Genomic DNA, 20,019 nt, shown 5'->3' with positions numbered 1-20,019 from the left:
TGTTGATTTGAGGTGGGTGGCAATTATATTTTTGCATGGCTTTTGGTGAACATGGAGGAGTCCTTCTTCACTTAAAATTGATCCAAGTTGGATAAAGATCCAATCTAAATTGACCCAATCCCATTAGGTCAAAGCCAACTGGTCTTGGTTAGCTCAAATACTTTGAATCAAATCAATTTGGGAACTTGGGTTAATACAATGTGCTAGCATATCAAATTAATCCATAAAATTTATATTAAACTCTAATTAAATCAGATCAAGACCAAATCTCAAAGTGTGTGTGTGACCCATTGGGATCCAAATCTAGCCAGTATTGGACTCGAACTTTCGATATAACCTTAATCCGATGAGATTAGGTCATCCGAAGAGTCCCAATCAACTTGAACTCTTCCTAATTAATTTCAGAATCAAATTATTTCAATTTTTGTCAAACCTACAAGTCAAGATTAATATCTAGCAACATGTCATGACTATCCAGAAAATTTAAAATTTTGATAAAAAATTATCAAAATATCCTTCAGTGGTAAGTTCTCTTGTAATTCAATCCTTCAGTCAAATAACATCCCAGATGAGCTGTGGACACAGAAATATATCAAACCTAATCACTTATCTTCACATATCTCGATCTGAAGGTGATGATTCAGTTGATGATATATTATAATTTTTTTTTAATTATCACCCTGTTTTGGCCAAAGACTTTCAGAATCACCATCCTATGAGATCACATAGGATGTTCGTTCCTCTTATTAGGAGTGACTGATCCCTTATTGATCACTCACAACCTTTATGCACACTTCACCATATCCAGAACACCCCATACAAAGATCAGAGAACCAAGTTAGGTAGTGAACCAAAACATAATCTATGTACACAAGGTACCATGGTGACCTCAGGTCAAAGAATCACTTACACAACTCCCACTAGAGAATTATCAGTTGACATATAAATAAGACTCCATGTGATTATTCTCTCATAGGTCAATTCAGTGAACTCATTCTCTAATGAGCATCCATATCTTTGTATTAGTATCACCACACAAGTGGTTGTGAGATAACCACCCTCATTTCTGAGCATACATAGGACATGCCAGTCTTACTGGTATCATTGATCCCTGACTCAATGTACCAATGACTAGAAATATTTTAGATCAGGGCTATCAAAGATTTAGATCTCACTGACGTGATCTCATCACGGCTCTAAAACTATTGCCCAGACCTATGGGGTTCATTATAATCTTAAAATTAATAAGATGCAGCATATAATGAATCAAAAATATCAATTTTATTAATAATATTAATATCAATTATATGAGTTTGAAAAATAAATTACAATAAATATCCTATCACATCCCATATGCATTTGGCTCGTAGGGCATAATTCTTTCAATCTCTCACTTGCACTAAAGCCAATCACCCTTATACTTGGTACCTATGCTATCAAGGTAGTGGTCAAACTGCTGCATTGATAAAGCCTTAGTGAATGAATCCGCTATATTATTCTTGGTGTCAACTCGCTCCACAATCACATCGCGTCTTTCGACTATCTCCCGAATGAGGTGGAATTGTCTTAAGATGTGCTTGGATTTATGATGAGACCTTGATTCTTTGGCTTGAGCAACTGCCCCAATATTATCACAATAAAGAGGCACTGGTTGTTCAATCCCTAGAACCACACCCAACTCTGTGATAAATTTTTCATCTAGACGGCCTCCTTAGCAGCCTCATTTATAGCAATATACTCAGTCTCAATGACCGAGTCAGCAACAATTTACTGTTTGAAACTTTTCTAACTTACTGCACCACCATACAAGGTGAATATATATCCAGATATCGATTTGCTATCATCCGGATCAGATTGAAAACTAGAATCGATATAACCTTTCAGTTTTAAATCAGATCCACCATATATTAGAAAAATATCTCTAGTTCTTCTCAAGTACTTGAGTATATTTTTCACAGTTTTCTAATGATCTTCTCCGAGAACAGTTTGAAATCTGCTTACAATGCCCAAGGCATAAGCTACATCATGCTTGGTACACAACATAGCATACATTATTGATCCTACTGCCAAACCATAAAAAACAGAACTCATTCTATTTCTCCCTTCAGGTATCTTAGGGGACATCTTCTTAAAGAGTTGTATGCCATGACCTATGGGCAAGTAACCTCTTTTACTTCTCTCCATGTTGAATCTCTTCAACACAAGGTCAATGTACCTAGACTGGGACAAGCCTAGCATCCTTTTCGATCTTTCCCATATAGATCTTTATACCAAGTATATAGGATGCTTCACCCAAGTCTTTCATGAAAAACTTTTATGATAGCCAAGTCTTGATCGATTGCAACATCGGGATATCATTCTTAATGAGCAGTATGTCATCCACATACAAAATCAAGAAGACAATAGCACTCCCACTACTCTTCTTGTACATACAAGATTTATCCATATTTTTGATGAAGTCAAACGATTAGACTGTCTCATCGAAATGGATGTTCCAACTCCTCGATGCTTGCTTTAATCCATATATGGATCTATTCAGTTTGCATACCTGATTTGCTCTCCCACTTGAGATAAATCCCTTTAACTGAGTCGTATAGACTTCTTCCTCAAGGGTTTCATAGAGAAAGACAGTCTTGACATCCATCTATCAGATCTCATAGTCATGGTATGCTGCAATAGCAAGCATTATTGGAATAGACTTGAGCATAGCTACCGATGAAAAAAAAATTTATAATCAACACCTTATTTTTGTCTAAAATCTTTCGCCACAAGCCTAGCCTTATAGGTCTCTACCTGGCCATCTGCTCCAATCTTCTTATTGAAGACCCATTTGCAGCCTATTGGGATCACACCCTCAGGCGCATCAGCCAACGTCCAAACTTGGTTGGCATACATGGAGTCTATTTTGGATTTTATGACATTGAGCCACTTGTCAGAGTCACTACTCATGACAGCTTCTGAATAGGTCGTAGGCTCATCATTCTCAATGATGTGGGTTGTGTTGTCATTCTCAATGATAAACCCATACCTGAGTGGTACACTACGTACTCTACTCGACCTTCGGAGAAGAGGTGTGTATAGTGGCTGTGCCTCAATAATGGGCACATCTGATTAAGAACCATCTAGTGAATCTTGGATTGATTGTAGGTTTTGAACTTTCTCAAGTTTAATAGACCTCCCATTGCCTCCTTCTTGGATTAACTCTTTCTCCAAGAAAACAGCATGCCTACCAACAAACATCCTTTGTTGAGTAGGATTATAGAAATAGTATCCTATACTCTCCTTGGGGTAACCTACAAATCTATATTTTTCTGATCTCGCATCCAGCTTATATCCATCAATATTTTTCACATAAGTTGGGTAGCCTCAAATCTTAAGATGTTTAAGATTGGATCTTTTTTCTTTCCATATTGCATATGGAGTGATAAAAATAGATTTCGAAGGTACTTTATTTAAAATATACGCTACAGCCTCGAGGGCGTATCCTCAAAAGGATAATAGAAAATCTGTGAAACACATCATGGACTGCACCATATCTAATAAGGTATGATTTCTTCTTTCTGTAATTTCATTTAATTGTAAAGTATAAGGAGGTATCCATTGAAAGAGTATACCATTTTATTTCAAATAATCGAGAAACTCACTAGACAAGTATTCTCCTTCTCGATCCGATCGAAGAGCTTTAATACTTTTACTAATTTTTTTTTCGACCATTCTTTGATACTCTTTAAATTTGTCAAAAGCTTTGGATTTGTATTTTATTAAATATACATATCCAAACCTAGACATATCATTAGTAAATGTGATGAAGTAAGAGTATCCATCTCTGGCTTGAATCGATATTGGACCACACACATCAGTATATACAAGGTCCAAAATGTCACTCATCTGATCTCTATGTCCAGTAAATGAAGTCTTGGTCATTTTTTCTATGAGACAAGATTCATAAGTTTCATATGATTCATTATCATAAAGATCAAAGAAATTATCTTTGTATAACTTGTTAATCCTTAACTCATTTATATGATCAAGTTGTGAGTACCAGAGATATGTGATATTCACATCCTCTCTCTTTCTTTTCTTCATATTATCAACATGAAGCATATTATCATTAAGTAAAAGAAACATAAGACCATTATCAATAAAAGCACTTTCATAATATTCATTAGAAAAATATATAGAACAACCATTATTCTTTGTAATTATTTCAAAATCTTGTTCCAATAATAATGGTACAGAAATAATATTGCTAACAATATTTGAAATATAATAACAGATCTTTAGTTCCAAAATTTTTTCTGAAGGCAACTTCAAAACCCTGGTTCCTACAGCTTCGACTTGAATGGACTCTCCACTTGCATCGAACAGCTCGAAGTCACTTTTATTCAGATTTCTTATTCCCTGTAGACCCTACAACGATTTGCAAATGTGTGAACCATAGGCGGTATCCAATACCCAAGAATCTGATATTGAAGTACTTAATGATAAATTAGTTTGTATCATATACAAACCTTTAGCAATGTTTGTTGATTTCACGATTGCAAGGTACTCCTTGCAATTTTTCTTTCAGTGGCTCTCTTTGCCATAGTGATAATAAGTATCTTTGGCGGAGACCTTCTTCGCCTTCTTCTTAGAGATACCAGCCTTAGGATTCAGCTTTTTCTTAGAACCCTTCTTCACCTTCTTCTTGCTGATCTTATCAACATGAAGAACCTGAGCCTTTTCACCCTTGAAATGGCTCTCTGCTATTTTTAACATATTCAGCAGCTCAAGCAAGCTGATGTTCAGTTTGTTCATATGATAATTAATGACAAACTGAGAAAAAGAGTTAGGGAGAGATTGTAGGATCAAATCCTGGCTCAGTTCACCATCCATGGCAAAATCCAACTGTCCTAGATGAGTGATCAAATCAATCATCTTTAGGACATGTATTTGCATGGAAGAGCCTTCAGTCATACGAGCACAGAATAACTGCTTCGATATCTCGTATCGAGCAGTTTGACTTTGCTCCCCATATAACTCCTTAAGATTAAGAAGAATAGAGAGAACGTCCATGTCCTCATGCTGCCTCTGGAGCTCATTGCTCATGGAGGCAAGCATGATACATTTGATAGTCACACTGTTACTTTTTCACATCTTGTATGTGGTCCTTTTCTCTTCGGAAGCACCTTCTCCAAGGGAAACTAGAACAGATGTATCTAGAATATAGGAGACTTTCTTCTAAGTGAGAACAATTCTCAAGTTTCTTAACCAATCGATATAGTTGAGTCCAGTCAACTTGTTAGTATCTAGGATACCTCTAAAGGATAGTCAAGATGCCATAAGTGTAGTTAATCTACAATGACAAGAATACAATATAAGCAGACAACTCATGAAGACATTCACAACTAGACTAAGACTTTTATCTATTGTGTCTCCCACTATTATATCGAACTTCATAGCCCTCAAATATAAAAATTGAGAAACATACTAATATTTCTTAGTTGGGTTGAGATCCCTATTCCTCACAAACACCTTGTGGATAGCACAACAAGTATTCATGAGTTCAAGAGTAGATAACTCTTTACCAATTGTACTTTTACAATTCTCAAAATCTTTCATTCTGGCCTCTAAATCACATATAATTTTGTGGATAGCACAACAAACTATAATGTTCTAGTTAAGTTGACCCTTCAATCCTATATAGTCATACTTAAACAATGTTGTCCTTGTGGATAGCACAACAAAGCAACACTATTCAAATATGCCATAAGCATCAATATGCACTTGATCAACATCATGTCAATTTCTATAGTAAGTCTTGTGCATAGCACAACAAGCTCACTAAGATCTTGACATACTCTATCAACCAAGTTTGAAGAAAATTGACCAGGTAAGTAGGTGGGAGGCTCCCCGTAGCTTTTGTAGACACCAACAGAGTTGGTCAGGCCAGCATACGGATCTAATTAGAAAATCACCTTTCACACCTGTTGGGTATAAAATACCCCCCAGCCGAAGCTCGTGACAGGATTGACCCTCCGGGGGTCCAACCGACTTTCGACCTCCGACGACGTCTCTTCAAACCTCCCAGGCAGTCGAGCCTCCGCAACACTCCCAAGTTTTACTGACGGATAAGCCCCCACCAGCGTCAATCGGATTCTTCACGACGGACGGACTCCACCCAAATTTTCACGATGATCGACCATCTTCTAGACTTCGCCCAGACTCCTACGGGAGCCGGACCTCATCCCCGACTTCACCTGCAGGCAGACTTCGTCCGGACTCCTACGGGAGCCGGACTCCATCCACGACTTCAATCACAGGTAGACTTTGTCCGGACTCCTACGGGAGCCGGACTTCGCCCCCAACTCCAATTGCAGGTAGACTTCACCCGGACTCCTACGGGAGCCGGACCTCATCCCCAACTCCAGCTGCAGGAAGGCCTCGTCCGGACTCCTACGGGAGCCGGACCTCATCCCCGACTTCACCTGCAAGCATACTTCGTTCGGACTCCTACGGGAGCCGGACTCCACCCACGACTTAAATCACAGGTAGACTTCGTCCGGACTCCTACGGGAGCCGGACTTCGCCCCCAACTCTAATTGCAGGTAGACTTCGCCCGGACTCCTACGGGAGCCGGACGTCATCCCCAACTCTAGCTGCAGGAAGGCCTCGTCCGGACTCCTACAGGAGCCGGACCTCGTCCCCAACTCCGGCTGCAGGAAGACTTCGCCCGGACTCCTACAGGAGTCGGACCTCATCCCCGACCCCGACTGCAGGCAGACTTCTTCCGAACTCCTCTGAAAGCCGGACTCCACCCATGACTTCAATTACAGGTAGACTTTGTCCGAACTCCTACGGGAGCCGGACTTCGCCCCCAACTCCTATTGCAGGTAGACTACGCCCGGACTCCTACGGGAGCCGGACCTCGTCCCCAACTCCGACTGCAGGAAGGCCTCGTCCGGACTCCTATGGGAGTCGGACTTCTTCCCCAACTTCGACTGCAGGAAGACTTCGTCCGGACTCCTACGGGAGTCGGACTTCGAGCTCCTGTTGCAAGCGACCCACTCCGAGTTACCGCTGCAATTGAACTACTTCAAGTTCCTACCACGAGCGGCCTTGGCCGAGACTCCTCGACAAATGATCCCCGTCTGGGCTTCTACGGAGATCGAACTCCAACCAAATTTCGATCGATGGGTCTGGACCCCTTGGCAAGCCGCAGTAACGCCCACGACTCTGCTCCACTTCCTGCGATGGATTCCGCACGGCTCCATCACTCCCTGGCAGGCCGCAGTAACGGCCACGACTCTGCTCCACTTCCTATGACAGACTCCGCATGGCTCCATCACTCCCTGGCAGACCACAATAATGGCCATAATCCTGCTCCACTTCCTGCGATGGATACCACGCGGATCCTCCATCCTCTGGCAAGTCGCGACAACGGACGCCGCTCCACTCCCCGCAACAGACTCCACGTGGCATGTCCCGGTGACAGCCACGATTCTACTCCACTACTCTTCGCAACAAACTCTCCCTGACCTCGGGCAGCCCACTGCCAGACGGTTACAAACATCGCTATCAGTCTGTTGCCCCCTCCACCTATAAAAGGGGGACCCCAGATACGTTATTCTCTAAGCTCTCATTTTTTTACCTAAAAACTCTGCTAAAATTTTCGTTCGAGCACTCCATTCTTGTTGAGGCAGAGAACTGACTTGAGCATCGGAGGGTCTTACCGGAGCAACCCCACCTCCGGTTTAGACTTCTTTTGCAGGTCCCGACGGCGACCGCGACTGCCTCGACTCCAGCTTCTCCAACGTAGGTGGATTTTTGCACCAACAGGATTGGCGCTAGAGGAAGAGCCTGTGTCTTCGCAGTACCCTTGTTCTTAAAGGAGTGCTCAATGGGACCGCCTCCGGTCATCTTTTCTGACATCCACTCCTCCTTCCCCCACTAGATCTTTGCCCGATGCCTCCCCGCAAAGCATCCACGCGACGATCCACGGCCTCTGCGGTCAGATCTCAGGCTCTGGCCTCACCTCCAGTTTTTCAGCCTCCTCCTCCTCCGGTAACGGTGGTTGGCACGGAGCAATTTGACCTACTGGTGCAGCAGGTCAGAGGCCTCACTAAAGCTGTGCAAGCCATGCAACAGCAGCAGCAGCTGCAAGCATCAGTGCGACTGAAAAGAGCATCATCAGAACTCCAAAATCCGATAGTGGGACGGGCCACTTGGGCCAGCCGCCCCATCTTTCTCGGAAAGACGAATCCAAGGGTGGAGAGCCCTCAATTAGACCACGATTCCACCCCTGGAAGATCTCTACCTCCATTCTGTCAGAAGACCCTCGAAACCCGCAGTCGAGAGGATTTTCTAGATCGGAGGCTCCAGGAGATGAACAGGCAGATCGAAGAGCTCCGCCATGCTCCCTCTGCTTATGGTGAGGATATTTGTACTAACCCTCTCTTTTCTCAAATGATCATGCAGGAACCGATCCCGCCAAACTTCAAACTCCCTTAATTCGAAAGCTACGATGGGACTTCAGATCCGGTTGACCACTTGGAGGCCTTCCGGACAATGATGCTGCTTCATGGCGCGCCCGACGCCATTCTATGCCAAGCCTTCCCATCCACCTTGAAGGGAGCGGTGAGAAACTGGTACTCAATGCTGAAGTCGGGTACCATCTTTTCTTTTGATCAGATGAGCCACCAATTTGTGGCCCATTTTGTCAGCAGTCGGCGTCCCCAGAAGGGCTCGGAGTCCCTCATCAACATCAAGCAGAGGGAGGGGGAGTCCATTCGGGCCTACATCAATCGTTTCAATGTCACCGCACTGGAGGTCTGGAACTTAGACCAGTCGGTAGCGATGGCCGCTCTGAAGGACGTCCTTTAGAAGAACGACCTTTTGTTCTCTCTGGAGAAGAAGTATCCCAAGAATTTTACTGACCTGTTGGCTTGGGCCGAAGGGTACGCCCGAGCGGAAGAAGCCTTTAAAATGAAGGATGAGGAGACTGCGAGAGAGTGGCAGGCGGGAGACTCGAGTAAGCTCGCAGTCGAAAAAGGGCCGAGAGATGCTCGGCCACGTTCTCGAACTCCTCCCGGGCACAAGCGTGTCCAGACTCCTCCCCAGGTATGCAGGCAGGGAAGCCCGAATCACCGGGCTCGATGGGGTTCTCCCCCAAGAAGATTCCGCAACTATGGCCCCCTCAACGCATTAAAAACCCAGATGCTGATGGAGGTCAGAGCAGCTCCCTAGGCCAGAGAGGATGCGCACGCACCCCGGGAAGCACAATCCTAACAAGTTCTACCTCTACCATCGCGACCACGGCTATGACACGGAGGAATGAATCCAGCTCCGAGATGAGATCGAGGAGCTCATCCGACGAGGTCGGTTCGATAGATTCATTCGATGCCGGTCTGAGGGTAGAGAAGATCGGCCAAGGGCCCTGTCGCAGCCTGAGCCGCCAAGGAGGAAAGAGCATCCCGAAGATCGGCCTCCAATCGAGATCATCAACTCCATCTCTAGAGGACCTCGACAGGGAGCAGACCTTCCACAGTGCTAGGATTTGAAAACTTGTAAATGTATAACAAATGACTCTATTTTAAATCAAGATTCCTTTCAGATCTACACATCTTTTTCTTTTTGGTATGGACTTGTAACGACAGGGGACGACCCCTTCGGGCAACAAAAATAACCCCTAATGTGGGCAAAGTCGAAGGTCCGATTACCCTTAGACCGGATGGGGGGAGAGGCCAAACAGCACCCATATGCGCCCCCACAGCCATGTTAGGGACAGGAAGAGAACCTCGCCCTAACATGAGCAAAGTCGAAGGCCCGGTTCTCCTTAGACCAGATGGGGGGAGAGGCCCTGCAACACCCACATGTGCCCCCACAGCCATGTTAGGGACAGGAGGAAAACCTCACCCTAACATGAGCAAAGTCGAAGGCCTGGTTCCTCTTAGACCAAATGGGGGGAGAGGCCAAACAGCACCCACATGCGCCCCCACAGCCATGTTAGGGACAGGAGGAGAACCTCGCCCTAACATGAGCAAAGCCGAAGGCCCAGTTCTCCTTAGACCGCATGGGGGGAGAGGCCCTGCAACGCCCACATGTGCCCCCACAGCCATGTTAGGGACAGGAGGAGAACCTCGCCCTAACATGAGCAAAGTCGAAGGCCCGATTACACTCAGACCGGATGGGAGGAGAGGCCATACAGCGCCCACATGTGCCCCCACAGCCTCGTTAGGAACAGAAGGAGAACCTCATCCTAACCTGAGCTGAAACAGACCACATCAAAAATAGGGGAAGAACCTCGTCGTGACGTTGACTAAGGTCCGGTCGTTCGAGACCCGACGAGAAAAAGAAAACTTTCACGATGACCCCTCTACACCACCACGACCCTTTACCCCAACGAAAAATGGAGGTCGAACTACATTAAAAGCATAAAGGACCTCGTCTCTATGAAGAGGGAGGAAGAGAAAGTAAGATCTATGGTCACAAATGAAAGGCAAACCGACACAGCGATAATCAGGAACCTCCAAGCGACATCGACGCCGAACCAGAAACTCGACAATGACGACCTAATGCACAGATGAACAAGGAATCCTCGAACAATATCGACATCATGTGGGATAAAAATGAAAGAAGTCCGACGCACGACAGTTCAACACGACATACGGGTAAGATAGCAAAGACCTTTTCATTTCATTAGCAAAACATGCGTTACAGAGCCTGGAAGTCCGAAGAAGAAAAAACAACAAAAACAACAATGACAGCGACAACGGCGACGACAAACAGACAAGCGACAAAAAAAGACACTTAGAGGAACAAAGGATGAAAAGAGCCCTAAGGGGGCCCGACTTCCTCCGACCTCGAACTTTCGGCTTCGACCCTCATCAGGGAGCACCTTAAACCTTCGACTTCTGCTTTCAATTCCCTCTCTCTCATTAGTATCTCCATGTATCTTCGATGAAGTCACTGACTTTCATTCTCCGCCTCTCGATGCCTTTTTCTCAGGACCTCAGATTCTGCCTCCGCATCCTTGACGGCCTGCTGCTCGCATACCAGCTGGATCTTCAATTACTGCAGCTCGGCCTTCCCCTCCCCAAGGGCGACAGATAGCTCTTCTACAGTTCTTCTCAGGGATTGGAGTTCGCTGGAATCTGGAGCGGGAGCAAGCTGAGCCCCTCCAGCTAGCTGCCTCTGAAGGCAAACAACCTCATCGGTCACCATCCTGAGCTTCTCCCTGTATTCATCCACCTGCCTGCACCAGCCGGCCCGGTATGCGTCATAGCTCGCCTCGACATCCCGGAGCTACTGCTGAAGGTCGGAGACCTTCTTCGACCATTTCTGATCGCTGTCGGCCCGAGTAGGAAGCCGGGATGAGCTTCCTTCCAGCTGGCTAATCCTCTCCCGTGCAGCCGACAGCTCCACTCTAAGAGAACTGATCTTGGCAGCTTGAGCCCAGGATCGGTCGCTGATGCATTTTTTGTGTTCCTTGAGCTCCTTCTTGAAGTCTGCTTTCCTCCGATTGTACTCCATGATCCCCTTCACGTGGAGGTTCCGAAAGCAGGTGGCCTCCGCGATGGCTTCAGAGTGGCTCTCCCTCAACCTGTGAAGTTCGCCATCCATCTTCTTTGACCTCTTTGTCAAATGATGAACTTCTTTCTTCAGACATTGGATCATGGACTTCAGCGGAATCCCTGTGGCAGGGAAAGCGCTTCGGTAGGACACTGCCATCGGGAGGCAATAGCGTCAAGGCGCATCCCATTGCAAAAAAAAAAAAAAAAAAAAGAGAGGGGGAGCAGAGTGGAGAAGCCCTCCAAAAGGAGAAATCCGATTTTATTGATTGAATGTTTCTTAAAGACAAGAGGGAAAAGAAAAATTACAATAAAAAGAAAATACAAAGTCATAGGTCTCATGTTGGGAAATGCATCCCAAAAAGCCAATCGTCAAGCTGTTGATGGTTGAGCAACCAAGTATTGTAATTGATTTGTTAATAAATAAAATATATTTGGCATCTTCATCATAAGCTTTCATCTTCTAATGAACTCCGTTGTTATGATGAAGTCCTTAGGACTATTTAAGTTCGATAAAGAGAGGATTTATCGATTAGTCCTTAAAACTGTTCACGACCAAATGATAAGCTGTTAATAAGGACGACAGCTTCTATCAAGCATAGGTCGCTGTAGGCCATATGGGTTGGTTGTCCTCTTAACCAAGGAGTGTGGAGACACTGGTATGGCATACAGGTGAGATGTAAAGGTACATCATCATTGAACGTGACCAACTCCAGAGTATTCTGCTGTCGAGAATGTCTCTGATGGGATATAGGTATAAGTATCCCTTAGATTTGAGATCGCCTCAGTGACTTGCAAGCAACTCACTGTGCTTTGGTACTGGACTAACAGAATTTCTAATTCAGGGATGGAAGGCTTCTGGGCACAGTCAAGTACTTGTGAAGTCAGAGTGTGATCGAGATGGGATTGACCACTCCAAGAGTTGGAGAAGAATGAGTCGCTGTATTTCAATTTAGCAAAACCTTGACCAGGGTAATCCATCAGATGGATTTGATATTTTAAAATACAATGTGGACAACCTGATCAGAGTTGATAGTTAAACTCTGAGGTGTCCTATGATCATTTTGGTCAAGGGGATGAATTATATGAAAACTATATCCGCATGGGTTCTAAGGATGTTGTTCTACACATTCGACCTATCCGGTCGTCAGGTACCATTGCTAGATGGTCACTTCGATTGGTATAGAAATTTATTCCTATGCTACCGGCTTAGGTTCGGACCTATGAGGTCACACACATTAGAGTTCATGATCCGATCGGATGGTTGATCAACGATTAAGAGTCGTTCTAGGGTTAAATGATCAATACGATTAACATTTAACCCAGTACAAGTGTTGCAGGAGGATCGATTAGCAATTTGATTGCTAATTGGCTTAATTTGATTAAGCCAATGGACTGAGATTAAGTCTAATTAAATATTATTTAATTAAATTTAGTTTGAGCTTGATTGGATCAAGTCCAATTGGTTTATTGGATAAGCCAAGTGCAAGGAAAAACTAGTCCTAGTTCAACTAGGACTTGGGTCAATCTAATTTCTAATTTGATTAGAAAATTAAATCAGATTTAAATTTAATTTAATCTGATTAAATTAGGTTCTTAATTGGGTTAAAACCTATTTTAATTGGGTTGATCTAATTTTAATTTGATTTGATTTGAAAAACCAAATTAAAACAAGTCATAAGACAGAATCCTAGTAAGACTAGGATTCCACCTTGCGCCACATAAGCCTTCTCCACGCCCTCTCTCTTAATTCAACGCCAATCTCCACTTATTTTGTGCGACAAAAGCCCTCTCCCAAATCTCTCCCACGTTCACAAAAGGTCTCTTCTCTTCTTTCTTACATGGAAGGTGGTTTGGATCAAATCTAAAAGGAATAAGTTTGGATTTCGAATTCTATGAGATAAGAGTTTTAGAAATCCAAAACTATTTCAATTTTGCACCGAATTTATCCAATTTTTTTTGAAATTTTTATAGATTTTAGGGTATATATTGTGCACCCTTTTCTGATGATCCATGCATGAAAATATGAAGGAGGTGCTCAAGAGTTGGGCGTCCCTTAACTTGCCATGTTTGGATAAGCCTTGACTAGGTGTTTGACCTAGACAAGGACTCTATCATATTTCTCTATATAAGATGATTTTCTTTGTGAAATTTTAGGAGAAGTCAGAGATTTGAGAGACCTTTGTGCCATCCAAAAATTAGAGAGAAATACCTTTGGGTCATGGAGATATAAAAGATGCAAGTTTGGATGTCTAGAGAGAAAAATGTGAAGAAGAAGAGGGTCTTCTTCTAGGTTTTTTGTTTTCATATCTTTCCTCCCTCCATCTTGAGTTTTCTGAGAGCGTCTCAGATCTGAAACTCCTCCTTCTACTTTCCATCTTTAGAAGAGTCCAAGTCAAGAAGAAGGAGGCACCTGATCAACCATCAAAGAAGGATCAGCGCAGTACTAGCATACTGTGCTGATTTCTTGAAGTAGGACTTCTGATCGAGATTCGTGGGCTCGTGTGGATGACTCCTAGAGGCCGGATGCATGTGCGGCTTGCAACATCATCCTCAAGCCCAGATCAATAAGGTTAGAATGTCTAACTTGCAAGGTAATAGATCTGATCTATTGTTTAATCATACATTAGATGTAGTATAGAAACATGTTGATATGATCAACATGTAGTTCATGCTATATTTATATATTTTAATTTTTGATTTAATGCTATGTGATAATCATATAATAGGATCTTAGATCTAGGGATTTTTTGATTTTAGAAAATAAATTTTAATTTATTTTAGTCTTCCGCTGTATGATCTTGAAAAAATTTCAAGATCTAACCCTGAAACCCTAGATAAGGTTCCTACAATTGGTATCAGAGCCTAGGTTCTTTATTACATGATTATTTATACATGCTTAGATTATTTTTTAGATTAAATCTAATTTATAATCTGATTATTAAATCTAAAATTAAAATTTTAGATCAATCACAAACTGCAAGGTTGTCCTGCTGTAAGGTTTACCCCTTACAGTGCAAAGGTTGTCCTAGTTTGTGTAGATCTATCTTTAATCATAAATTTGTTAGATATGATCTAGATTAAATTTATGATTTATTAAATTTAAAATATATTTAAATCTAAAATAAAATCTCTTTGTTAATAATTTTTGTGCAAAGAAATTATTTAAAGTTGAAATTGTTTCAATTACATGAACCTGTTTAGATTAGATCTAAAGTAGTTTCATGTTTATTTCACTTGCATCTTGATTATGAATCAAACATGCAATATGGTTGGTAGAATCATATTATAAAATTATTTTACAAATATAAAAATTATTTTTTGAAAAGCCAAACCCAACCCTCAGCCCAAAACTTAATTAAGAATTAAGAAGTTGTTTGAATAGGTTCTAGGATTGTGAATTGAAGAACCTAAGACACAAACTATAACACATTGGGTTAATGGGTTAGCGGGAATTAGGTCCATTAATTGGGTTAGACCTATGGTTAGATTGAAGATGGACTTAATTAGAGAATTGACTAAATCTAATCAATTGTTGTCTTAGATTAGGTCAAGAATTCTCTAGATCAATTACAATAGTTGTAGTTGGTCAAGTCCATGTCTTTAATGAAAACCAAATGGACTTGATTCTTGGCTAAGCGGTCTAGCACGAACTATTAGGTTGATTTAATCAAAACTAATTAAACCAGTTGGTGTCTAAGGTAAACCAGACCGGTGGTTTCTAATTGGGAGCCCGCTTACCTGGCCATTTCTGATGGTGTCTAAGGCAAGCTTTGGCAGACCCTCCCACTGATCGAACTTACCTGGCCTCTTGGTGAAATTATGTTTTGATCGGATCACTTGACTATTCGAGCTGACCCATGTCAGCTAGGTAAATCAGTGTGACTGATTTAGGTGCTCCTAGACCAGCCCTGGTCTCTCTTAAGCTGACTTGGTGAAGCCAGTGGGAGGATCATGATAAGCTGGTTCATCTAACTTCATCCTCTATATTATTTAAATCTTCTAAAATTATTAGGTCCTTAAAATGATAAAGTTATAAAGATAACTGAATCATAGCCTCCCATTAAGGTGTTTGATAATGAGTCCATTAACTCAATAATCATTGCAAACCCAAAGGCCTGGTGCTTGTTGACTAATGGAATTATCACTCATCATATGACGACTTGGAAGTGTCTCTCTAATGGTGGTTAGGTGAGCCAACCAAAGTTGGGCTTAATCATTCGTTGGTTAGATACACCATGTATGATCATGTTAATGGTTGGACCTAACTGGATCCTTACAGTGGAGGCCAAAGCCTACTGATTAGGTTTCTGGGGCAAAATTAAAATTACTAGAAATTGTTTAGAGAAACAATTGGTTATGAACCTACCCCTAGATGTACATGGGTTGGCCAACCAAAGTTGGGCTTGTGTGCAGTCTAAGTGGATTCTAGTACCCGCTAAGAAATTAGGGTAATTCCTCGAATTGGAGGTAGAGGCTACCAATTCGAATAAAATAGTAGAAAAAACTTTTTGATTAAAGTCCAAATCTTTAGGTTTAATGAATCAATTACTAATTAGGTTATGGTTCTCCTTTGTGCAAATATGGCCACTACCCTATCACTCCGATCATTGTTGGACAATGATAAGTTGGTGGGACCCAACTTCGATAGCTGGTATCGAAAGTTGAAGATAGTCCTGGAGTATGAACGGATCCTATATGTGATAATGGATCCTGCACCTGAGGAGCCAGCAATCAATGCACGTGGAACAGTCAGAGACACTAACCATAAGTGGCTCAGTGACCGGACCACGGTGTGCTGTATCATGCTGGCTGCCATGAGCGACGAGTTCAGTCACAAATTCGAGATGGCTCAGCCAAAGGGCATGCTTCAAGTGTTGGAGGATGCCTTTGGCACACCCGATAACGTGGAGAGGCACAAGACTAGTTGTGCCATCTTCAATGCCAAAATACGGGATGGTACCTCTATCACCGATCATGTATTGTACATGATCGAGCTGATGGAATGATTGAGCAAGCTCGGCTTTTCCTTGCATGAGCAGCTTGGGAAAGATGCAATACTAAACTCGCTGCCCAAGTCTTATCTCCCATTCCTCACTCATTATAGAATGACAAAGCCTGAAGATAACTACCACGGGTTACTGGGGTTGCTTCAGAACTTTGAGAAGGATCACCAACTTCACAAGGAGTCGGTGAACTTAGTGGGAGGTTCGTCTTCTGGTTCTCAACCTTTTAAGAAAGGGAAGAAGAACAAGAAGAAGAAAGTGAAGAAAGTGCAAGTTCAGGCTGAGACATCAGTGCAGAGCCAGACCAAAAAGATCAAGCCCGATAAGAGTCTGTTCAACTGGCAAGCACCCTAGATTAGATAGTGTGTCAGATATCTACTTATGGCACTGTAGGCTAGGTCATATAAATAAGAACAGAATAAACAGGTTGACTCAAGAGAAAATCTTCGAAGTCAGTGATTGTGAATCACTTCCAACCTGTGAGTCCTGTCATCTTGGTAAAATGACCAAGTCACCTTTTACTGGAAAAGGTGAGAGAGCTACTGAGCTCTTGGGCCTAATACATACTGATATATGCGGGCCCATGAGCACAAGTGCTAGAGGTGGATATTTCTACTTCATAACTTTCACGGATGACCTATCCCGCTATGGATATGTCTATCTGATGAAACATAAGTCAGATTCATTTGAAATGTTCAAACGATTCCGAAGTGACGTAGAAAAATAAACTAGGAAGAGTATTAAAACTCTTCGATCTGATCGAGGAGGAGAATATCTTTCTAATGAATTTCTCACATATCTAGGAGAGAATGGGATTCTCTCCCAATGGACTCCTTCAGGAACACCACAGCATAATGGTGTGTCTGAAAGGAGGAATCGGACTCTGTTAGACATGGTCCGATCCATGATGGGTTTTGCTAGCTTGTCGATATCCTTCTGGGGATATGCACTCGAATCAGCTTGTTATCTGTTAAATAGAGTTTCAAGTAAGTCTGTAATTAAGACTCCATATGAGATATGGACGGGACGTAAGCCAGCACTTTCACACCTTAGGGTCTGGGTGCCCGGCCTATGTCAAACGATTAGTCACAAACAAACTTGGACCTAGGTCTGACAAATGCTCATTCATAGGGTACCCCAAAGAGACAAAAGGATATTTTTTCTACCATGCTGATGAACAAAAGGTGTTCGTCAGCCTTAAGGTAATCTTTTTAGAAAAGGAGTTCCTTGGTGAAGGAACCGTTGCCTCTAAGATTGAACTTGATGAAGTTCAACAGGTAGAAGGACTGACACCAATAGCTGAACCTGAGTCAGATATGATTAGATCATATTCGGAGCCCAATGTACCTACACCATTAAGGCGATCCGATAGAGTACCGCGTCAGCCAGACAGATACTACAATTTCTTGGTCTGGGATGGTGATCCCATCGAACTTGATGAGAATAATAAGGATCCGATCACCTATATGGATGCAATGCAGAGACCTGATTTCGAGAAATGGCTTGAAGCCATGAAATCCGAAATGGAGTCCATGAAGGTCAACGATGTATGGACATTGGTTGACCCACCTGAAGGGATTAAACCCATTGGGTGTAAATGGGTCTTCAAAAGGAAGAGGGGCACAGACGGAAAGGTGGAGATCTATAAAGCCCGTCTGATCGCCAAGGGGTATCGTCAACGTTATGGTATTGACTATGACGAGACGTTTTCCCCTGTGGCAATGCTCAAATCTATTCGGATAATGCTTGCAATAGCTGCCCATCTGAATTATGAGATCTAACAGATGGATGTAAAGACAGCTTTCCTGAATGAAGAGCTGACTGAAGAGGTGTATATGATACAACCTGAGGGGTTTACATCCACAGATGAGTCCAAGGTGTGCAAGCTTCAGAGATCCATTTATGGACTGAAGCAAGCTTCTCGGAGTTGGAACATGCGTTTTGATAAGGTGATCAAAACGTATGGCTTCATTAAGAATGGAGAAGAGCCCTGCATCTATAAATGGGCAAATGGTCCAGTTGTGGTATTCCTTGTCTGGTACGTGGATGACATTCTCTTAATCGAAAATGACATACCCGCACTACAGGGAATAAAAGTTTGGTTGTCATCACAGTTCTCCATGAAGGACTTGGGTGAAGCATCCTACATTCTAGGGATGAAGATCTATAGGGATAGGTCTAAAAGGATGCTTGGGTTATCCCAGTCCATGTACATAGACACTGTGCTGAAGAGGTTCAGCATAGAGAATTCCAAGAAGGGCTATCTACCAATAGACCAAGGAATTTCTCTCTCTAAGAAGGATTGTCCGACAACTCCTGAAGAGAGAGAGCGTATGAGTAGAGTCCCATATGCTTCAGTCGTGGGATCTATCATGTACGCCATGACATGTACAAGACCAGATGTGGCATACTCACTAAGAGTAGTGAGTAGATACCAATCTGATCCTGGAGAAAATCACTGGAAAGTGGTTAAAGCCATCCTTAAGTATTTGAGAAATACTAAGGACCAATGGTTGGTTTATGACGAGTCAGATCTGAAACTTGTGGGGTTCACAGACTCCAACTTCCAATCTGACCATGATGACAGTAGGAGTGTGTCGGGTTATATCTTTACTCTGAATGGTGGAGCCATCTGCTGGAAGAGTTCCAAGCAGCATATTGTGGCAGACTCTGTTTGTGAAGCGGAGTATATTGCAGCATCAGATGCCGCGAATGAAGCTGTGTGGCTGAGAAAATCCATCACTGATCTCGGAGTAGCACCCTCCCTCGATGGTCCAGTCCTGCTCTACTGCGACAGCACTGGTGCCATAGCTCAGGTGAAGGAACCCAAAGCACATCAGCGGATGAAGCACATCTTCCACCTGATCCGAGAGATCGTAGATCGAGGTGACGTCGACCTTCAGAAGATCGACGGAAAGGAGAACCTGGTCGACCCCTTCACTAAAGCCCTGACAATAAAGGAGTTCGACAACCACAAGTCGAAGATGGGTATTAGATACTGTGCCAAGTGGCTTTAGGACAAGTGGGAGTTGTTGGAAAATGTGTTCCAAAAAGCCAATCATCAAGCTGTTGACGGTTGAGCAACCAAGTATTGTAATTGATTTGTTAATAAATAAAATATATTTGGCATCTTCATCATAAGCTTTCATCTTCTAATGAACTCCGTTGTTATGATGAAGTCCTTAGGACTATTTAAGTTTGATAAAGAGAGGATTTATCGATTAGTCCTTAAAACTGTTCACGACCAAATGATAAGCTGTTAATAAGGACGACAGCTTCTATCAAGCATAGGTCGCTGTAGGCCATATGAGTTGGTTGTCCTCTTAACCAAGGAGTGTGGAGACACTGGTATGGCATACAGGTGAGATGTAAGGGTACATCGTCATTGAATGTAACCAACTTCAGAGTATTCTGCTGTCGAGAATGTCTCTGATGGGATATAGGTATAAGTGTCCCTTAGACTT

Source organism: Elaeis guineensis, chromosome 6, assembly GCF_000442705.2.
Source record: "Elaeis guineensis isolate ETL-2024a chromosome 6, EG11, whole genome shotgun sequence".
Classification (NCBI taxonomy): Eukaryota; Viridiplantae; Streptophyta; class Magnoliopsida; order Arecales; family Arecaceae; genus Elaeis; species Elaeis guineensis.
This window is presented reverse-complemented; position numbering follows the sequence as displayed.